Source organism: Hordeum vulgare, chromosome 4H (genome assembly GCF_904849725.1).
Source record: "Hordeum vulgare subsp. vulgare chromosome 4H, MorexV3_pseudomolecules_assembly, whole genome shotgun sequence".
Taxonomy (NCBI): domain Eukaryota; kingdom Viridiplantae; phylum Streptophyta; class Magnoliopsida; order Poales; family Poaceae; genus Hordeum; species Hordeum vulgare.
In genome coordinates this window covers 608,541,207-608,549,082 of record NC_058521.1, presented here as the reverse complement: position 1 = coordinate 608,549,082, position 7,876 = coordinate 608,541,207, and the positions used below count along the sequence as shown (strand labels likewise).

The window sequence follows — 7,876 nt, the reverse complement described above, 5'->3', positions numbered from 1 at the left end:
CTCAGCGTCAGAGTGACTCTATTAAGCATAGGCGAGGATCTGAATATCAGTTCTAAGAAATCATGTTCATGCTCTTCTCCAGTGAAGTACTTGATGTGCACTTCTTCAAGACGGGTCAACGGGATACTTTGGCATCTCCAATTCTTTGGCTCGTCACAAGGACAATCTTCTCGGCATGATTCACTAAACTAAACAAAATGAAGAGTATTAACATGCAGTTTCTTTATGCTCGAGAGTTGAGACATTATCTCAAGGCTACCTTGTATTTAACATATACTCCCACATAAACAAGTAGTAGAAGATTTCAGTGATCTAGAACGACTTATATATATTTACATTGGGTGTGTATAGTATATATTCCTCCCTCAAGAATTAAAAAAGAACGTGCAACATAATGTGTAGGCCAACCCAAGCAAAAGAAGTAAGAAGATGTAATCTGTAATGTGTATATCTCTTCAGAAACAAAAAAAAAAAAACGACCTACGGTGTAATAAAAATAAAATTACCTAGGGCATAATGTTTACACGTGATTTGTAATGTCTGTATGTCTCCCACAGGAAAAGAAAAAAGAAATCAATGTACAGTATAACGTGTACACTGACTGAAAGAAAAACCAAAACATATGAAGCATAATATGTACACCTCCGACAAGAAAAAGAAATAGTAACATGTACGGTCTAATGTGTGTGTGTGTCCGGCGAGAGGAGAAGCAGGATTACCGAGTACAAAACGACTTCAAGCCTTTTTGTCGCGGCACGAATCTGATGAAATCCAAGGAGACGCCACAAAAGTGCTCCAAAAACATGTCCATCCGTCGTAAGACTTAGCGCCAACACAGAGAAGTCGATTACTGGAAGCTTCTCCATCTCGTGTGTCAAGTCCAGCTCATAATACGATTCATCCTGCAAAACAAGAACAATTTGGCCGGATACAAATACAATGCATGAAACAAATCAAACCTTTAATTAAGGTGCATAAAAAAAAGTAGATTGGGTAAGTCGGAAAAGAGACGTACAACGGCCGTCGATATACCCAATTCGAGACCGTAGTCACCGTCACCAAAGCGGTCTGCTGGCAATACGGCCATCAAGTCGAGACGCCAAAAACCAAACAGAGGATTTAAGTCCTCAAATGGAAGCTCGCGGATCCACACGACCTTCTCCACCATTGGCGCCGAGATGGACACGCTGAGGTCCTTGCCGGTGTTGAATATCAATTCCAACTGCTTAAGCTTGGGCGTCACGATGTCGATGCTATTGGTATATGCATCATTGCATTTGAACTCAAGTATCTGCAGCGACACCGAGTGGACGCTGATCACGATGTCGGATACACGAGTTATGAAGACGCTGAGCACGCGCAGGCACGGGCAGCGGGCGATAAGGGTGTCAAAGTCGATGACGATGCCGCACTTGAGGGACAGCCTCTCGAGCGCCGAGAACTCGCCGGACCGCAGCTGCGTGAAGCAGATATTGCTGTCCGAGTCGATGTCGATTGACGTAGCGCGCGGGAAGCAGGGCAGGTGCAGGTCCGGCAATCTCATGTTCGTCTCTGATTTGTAACTGAAGCGGAGCTCCCGCGGCGAGAACCTCACGACGGCGTCGAGGAGGCGGGCCTAACGAGCACCGTCGGCGCAGTGGGTATGAGGGATGGCGATGTCGAGGGTGGCGGGCACCGAAGGCGAAGAAGACAAGCGGGCGAGCACGGCTTCGATCTCGGCGGGAGCGACGTCGCGGAAGGTGAGGTCGGGGAGATGGGCCCAGAGGCCTCGCCAGCGGCTCGAGAGGATGCCGGTGCGCGCGAGGACTAGGAGCAGCATGTCGTCGGGGAGGGCGCTGAGGCGGTCATCAGCTCCTCCGCATGGACCACGCCGGGAGCGAGCCCGACGTGGCGGCGGCGAGCGCCGGACAAGACGCCCCGATCGCAGCTCCATCACGCAAAAGCGATCGCCCACCTCCGCCATGGCCTCACGATCCGGCGGCTTGGTATCTTGCATGGATGATCTGTGCTTGAAGGACCCTATAGGATAGAGGAAAAAGGGTTTGGTTAAGTTCAGCAGTGAAGAACACTTGGATTCTCTTCTCGTGCCTAGGGCAAAATCGAAGCCCGATCGATTCCCTTACCTGCAGGAGTGAAGAACAGTTCGATCCACCCAACTCTCCCAAGGCGATGAACACTTTGATCCGAGATAGTACTATATATAGTGCTGCTGCCGCCACGGCGGGGGTGTGGAATGGGGAACGGGGGCTGGATTTTTATGTTGGAAGAGGAGAAGGGAGGGAACGGACTTCGAAAATGGGTCACGGCTGTAATTAACTACTCTAGGAGAAATGCTACATCTACGGACAATTACATAAGGGTATAGGCTGATGCTGATTTGGCAGCTTTTTAATTGAATGAAGGAGGAGGAAGGGCACCACCCTGGTGAAAATCAGGGGGCTGGTGGAGATATTTAAGGAATGATCCGTAGCCTTCTGTAGCAGGTCCGTAGATGTAGCATTTTTGCTACTCCAGCTGTGTGACTCTACGATCAAAGCAGAGACGCCTCGTGGAAACCACCAACCCCAAGTTTTTTTTTTTCAAAAAAGAGGAAGATGCATGCAGTCATTTTATTAATTATTCACAAAGACCAGCAACCCGAAGTACTCCTGCTAATTCATTTCCTGTCAGTTTTGAAAAAGGTGATATACTCCTACTCCAGATATCCTCGTTTATTAAAGGGCGCTGCTATATGTTCGTCGGCGAATCCTTAACAAAGGTTGTGTTGTCGTAATTTTTTGCAATATTGATCATGTTGTAAAAAGAATTACTACAAAACATAGGTCAAGTTATTGATTTTTTATTTTGCAACATAGGCTTAGTTACAAGTTTTTTTTGCAACCGAGGTCATGTTGCAATTTCTTTCAAGCGATCTTGTTGCTTTTTTTTCCTGCAAAAGGCCTCGCTGTAATTTTATTAATTTTGTAGCAAAGGTCGTGTTACAGCTTTTTCTCGTAACAGATGCCTTGTTGTAGAAAGGAGGCGGACACGAGTGTAATAATCCACTAGCTGAACCATATATTTCCCTTTATTAAACAGCTACACATTTTAAATTTAGTTTTATCTTGTGGGGACATTTTCGAATTCAATTTACATGGATCATTGGCTAGACCAGTTAGCGTCGCCCGTCGCCCCATCTCAGGCATCGCTCCCGTCCCCGCCAAGAAGCCGGCGAGCTTCGCTCGACCGGCGGATGGCGGGCTCTCCTCCTCTCTCTGCGAGGGGATCTCCGACCGAGACGCGATGGCGACCCTAGACGTATGGCATGGAGACGGAGTTGGCATGATTGGACGGCGCACCGATGGGATTCTAGCGACGACTAGGCCACAATGATTGTGGGAACAGCGTGGGGCCCACCATCGTGGTTGGCGGCAACAGATCTGGAATTTCCCATCCTAGATTGGTTCTCCTCCGTCATCACGCGAATGCCTGGGGCGACGATCCTGGGCTTGGCGGCGGTGGTCATCTCCTACGTCGGAGGTGGTTGGCCGGAAGGCTGAATGGTCGGATTTCGAGATCCATCATCTGGTCACGGGTGCGAGACGGGAAGGCACAGTTGTCGGTGAAAACGGAACAAATGACGGGCGATGACGGCGTTCTACGTCGTCGCCTAGATGAAGGCATTGTCGTGTAACTATTGTCGGCACATTCATGCTATTCCGGGGAAACTCTAGGATCTAATATTCCAAAGCAAACGATGGCGACGTTGCGGTGTCGTTTCTCTCTTAGGAGCATCATTTGTGGAGTAGCACTGGCAATGAGCTTCAGTGGAGATGTCAATTGTCTGGACGATAGGTGCTACGATGTGTCATCATTTTCGGCAGGTGCTACACACGATAGAAATTCTAAAGACTTCAAGTTGTGTCGGCTGGTGGTACATGGCAACATGGTACCGCGGTGTACCGACAACGACCGCGACATGCTCGACAGTTTGCATAGGTGTTAGTATCGTTGGGCGTCGTGGTGGTGTCGACGTATGGCCGGACTGGAAGGATGATGCAGATCTCCCTCTTGAAGATGGTTTATTGGTTCGATGATGACGGCTTCTAAAACGTGATCAAATGGTGTACGCTTTAGTTTTGCTGCTCCCGCTCTAGGTTTCGTTTCATTATGTGGATGGATCGACGACCACACCAGTTTTATGTATGGGGAGTGAGGACACTCAATATTATCGAGTTTGCACGTGTGAGTGGTAGCTTTAGGTGGCTTGATGTATGTTCTTGTCAGACTTTTATTGAATAATTCATAAAGATGGTTGTATATATTGATTGATGCAGAGGACGGGAGTTTTGATTTCTTCTCCAAAAAAATTTGCTAGACCAATTATATATGAATTGTCGATGGTGCGGAGATGGTGGTTGTCGTGGTATTTCCGCGGCAGATTTCAAGGGGTGACTTAGATCGTGGTTTGGGTCCGACGGGCGCCAGCGGCGTTTGGGAACGGGTGATGCCGCAAGACACATGACACCGATCTATCCAGATTCAGGGCCCTTCGATGAGGTAAAACCCCTAGTCCTGCAGGTGTGACTATATGAAATCACAGTACAATGGCGCTCCTCGGTGGTGTGGTGTGTGGGAGGGGGTTCTGGAGTCTAAGGGTTCGCTAATTGTCAGCCCCTCTCTCGGGAGGCTGAGGTGTGGCTTTATATTCCAGCCTGGGATATACTATAGTGGGGAAAAGTAGGGACGGGGCCCGACTGCCAGCCTCTCGTAAATTTAACTTTACTTTATAAAAAGAGCTGATATAACTTTATTTTAAAGAGCTGATATAACTTTACTTTATGTTTCCTAAATATAACTTTACTTTATAAAAAGAGATGATATTAAGTATTCAGTCCCGAGAAATTCTTTAATTTGCTCTAAAAATATATACATATCAGCTTCCTAGTTTGTCTCATCTTTGTCGTTTCTATGTTTTTGTATCCAAAGGACGCCACATGTGTGTGACACCACCGCCGCATCATCATTGTTGGTCTCAGAATCTCGATGTATTTTTATTATGTTTAAAATTTCTTTGTACTTCCGGTGAACCTTTTTAATAGATCGGATCATTTTTGTAAAAGAATAAAAAAAAATGAGGCACAGGACCAATTCTTCCTCGAGACGTGGAACCTAAGAATGTAAGAATTTGTTGTTTTTATTTTACATAAGCACAAATAGCATCCAAAAATCCAGAAAAGGGACATGTTGATTGTTTAGGTCCATGCTTGTGATAGCCAGCTAGTCCACATCTCTATAGTTTATAATTTGTATTTTATTTCCTCAAAGCGAAGTTGCACAATTTATCAATTGAGAGGCCAACATTTTTGTTGTTCCTTTCTGGCCATAATTTATAACAAAAGATGTCATCTTATTGTTGCATGCATCTAAAAAATTGAAGGAAATTTTCTATCCTTCTTTATGGAATCAGGAGATGTAGCTTCATTAATTGGGGGCTATATCTGAACCTGGTGATCTTTGCGTGCTTGAAGCATATGAGGCTAACACAGTTTTGTTATGTTGTCATCTTCTGTTGTTGAGGTGTTGATATAACAAAACCTTTCTGGCTCCATCCTCCATTGGGCAAGATAGCGTGTAACTATAGGGGTTTGTTTGGTTCACATCTCTGTTTTAAGGCATTTTGCATATTTGTCCTAGTTTGGCATGCATGTCTGGGCTAATGCAGGCTAAAAACCAACATCTTCAAATAGTTTGGTTGTCTGCATTAGGCTTTCTGCATGAGAGAAGCAATTTCTACCATGTTGTTTGGTCGCATGTGTCGTTGTTGGTAGACAAACAACACATTATTTGATTACAAACGACGTAAGGTGTGATAACCACTTCTCACTATATAGTGATGACCTTTCCACACACTGTGAACATCGTCTTATCCTAGCTAGGAAACAAATGATAGTTTACCATAGCTACTATCAAATGACATTACATATTACTAAGAGCCATATGGCTGAAAATGGGAAAGTTCATCAATGCTAGCTAGAAGTCCATCTACTTATTCTGCTCCTGTTGTGCTTGCCTCTTCTTCTTTTTCTTCTTAAATCTTCGTCTGGCCTCTGTTATACCATATTGCGTGAGCCCACTCTAGCCTTTGTCGCGGGGGGGGGGGGGGGGGGGGGGGGAGGATTAGCGATAAGATTTACAGGTACAACGTTCTTGGGGCCCCCTACCTTTACGTGAATAATAGCTAAAGAAAAGCAGCCCACGTACAAGCCCACAAGTTAATGGTTTGTCAAGGCATATTGCACAATGGGCCTCCGCTAAATATCCTGGTGGTGCGCATTATCTCCGTGATTAGCCCTGAGCCGCTGTCGTCCTATGCCTTCCCCACTTGCCTGTCTCTGGTCTGCCATCTATAGATCTTATTTATCTCAAAAATACTTTTTTAAAGATCTGATCCATACGGTGACGCAGGTTGCTATCTCAACAATTCTTAATGCTGCGGCCAATGGAGCATCTATTAAATGAGTAGTGTCAACAAATATTATTTGTCACCTCATTGTATTGGACATTAAACAACATGCACAGTCAGCCACAAATATTATCTTTCTCAATTCTAATTTTGTATTGTTTGAACATCTACATCTAATTTGAATTATTTTGTTATGTGATTTGTGATGCGTCACTGCGCTAGGTGAAGGCACCTACAATAGTTCAGAACTCGGACTCGCCAATGCTTGGTCGAGCATCCGTAAATATCGATGGTTGTCGCATATGCCTGCCAATGATGACTAGCCGATCTACTTGGACTTAGCGGCAAGGGTGTTGGGAAACGTAGTAATTTCAAAAAAAATCTGACGCCATGAAAGGATCTATCTATGGATAACCAGCAACGAGAGAGGTTGTAGAGCATCTTCATACCTTTGAAGATCGCTAAGCGGAAGCGTTGCTAGAACGTGGTTGATGGAGTCATACTCACAACGATTCAGATCGCGGTGGATTCCGATCTATGCACCGAACGACGGTGCCTCCGCGTTCAACAAACGTACGGCTCGGTGACGTCTCCTCCTTCTTGATCCAACAACGAGAGAGGAAATGCTGGGGGAGACTCCGGCAGCACGACGGCGTGGTGACGGCGGAGCTATGTGGTTCTCCGGGAGGTCTTCGCCAAGCGCTGCGGAGGCGGAAGAAGAGAGAGGTTGGGCTGCACCGTGGGAGGGAGATAATAATTGTGTCTCAGAAATCCCAAAACCTCAAGTATATATATAGGAGGAGGGAGAGGGAGGGCTGCCTTGGCCCCTCCTCCAAGGAGGAGGGGTTCAGTCGAGCTAAGGGAGAAGTCCACCTCCCACAAGGGAGGTGGATCCCTTCTTTTTAAACCTCCTTTTGCCTTATATATCTCATTATGCCTAGCGGCATCGGACTTTAGGGAAGGCCTTGGCCAGCCCAATAAGGGCTGGTCCACCTCCTCTAACAGCCCATGAACTCCATTGGTCGTCACACCCCTCCCGGGGTTCCTCCGGCACCCTCCCGACACTCACGGTACACTACCGATGAGCCCGAAACTTTTCCGATGACCAAAACAGGACTTCCAATATATCAATCTTTACCTTCGGACCATTCCAGAGCTCCTCGCGATGTCCGGGATCTCATCCGGGACTCCGAACAACCTTCAGTAACCACATAATATTCCCTTTACAACTCTAGCGTCATCGAACCTTAAGTGTGTAGACCCTAAGGGTTCGGGAACCATGCAGACATGACCGAGATACCTCTTCGTCCAATAACCAACAGCGGGGTCTGGATATCCATGTTGGTTCCCACATGTTCCACAATGATCTCATCGGATGAACCACGATGTCAAGGATTCAATCAATCCCTTATGCAATTCCCTTTGTCTATC

General features: G+C 46.3%; 1 pseudogene; it reads right to left on the bottom strand.

The window, feature by feature from the left end:
• Nucleotides 1-413: 413 nt before the first annotated feature.
• LOC123450936 lies at nucleotides 414-1,963 on the bottom strand (annotated as a pseudogene).
• Between the last annotated feature and the right edge of the window lie 5,913 nt (nucleotides 1,964-7,876).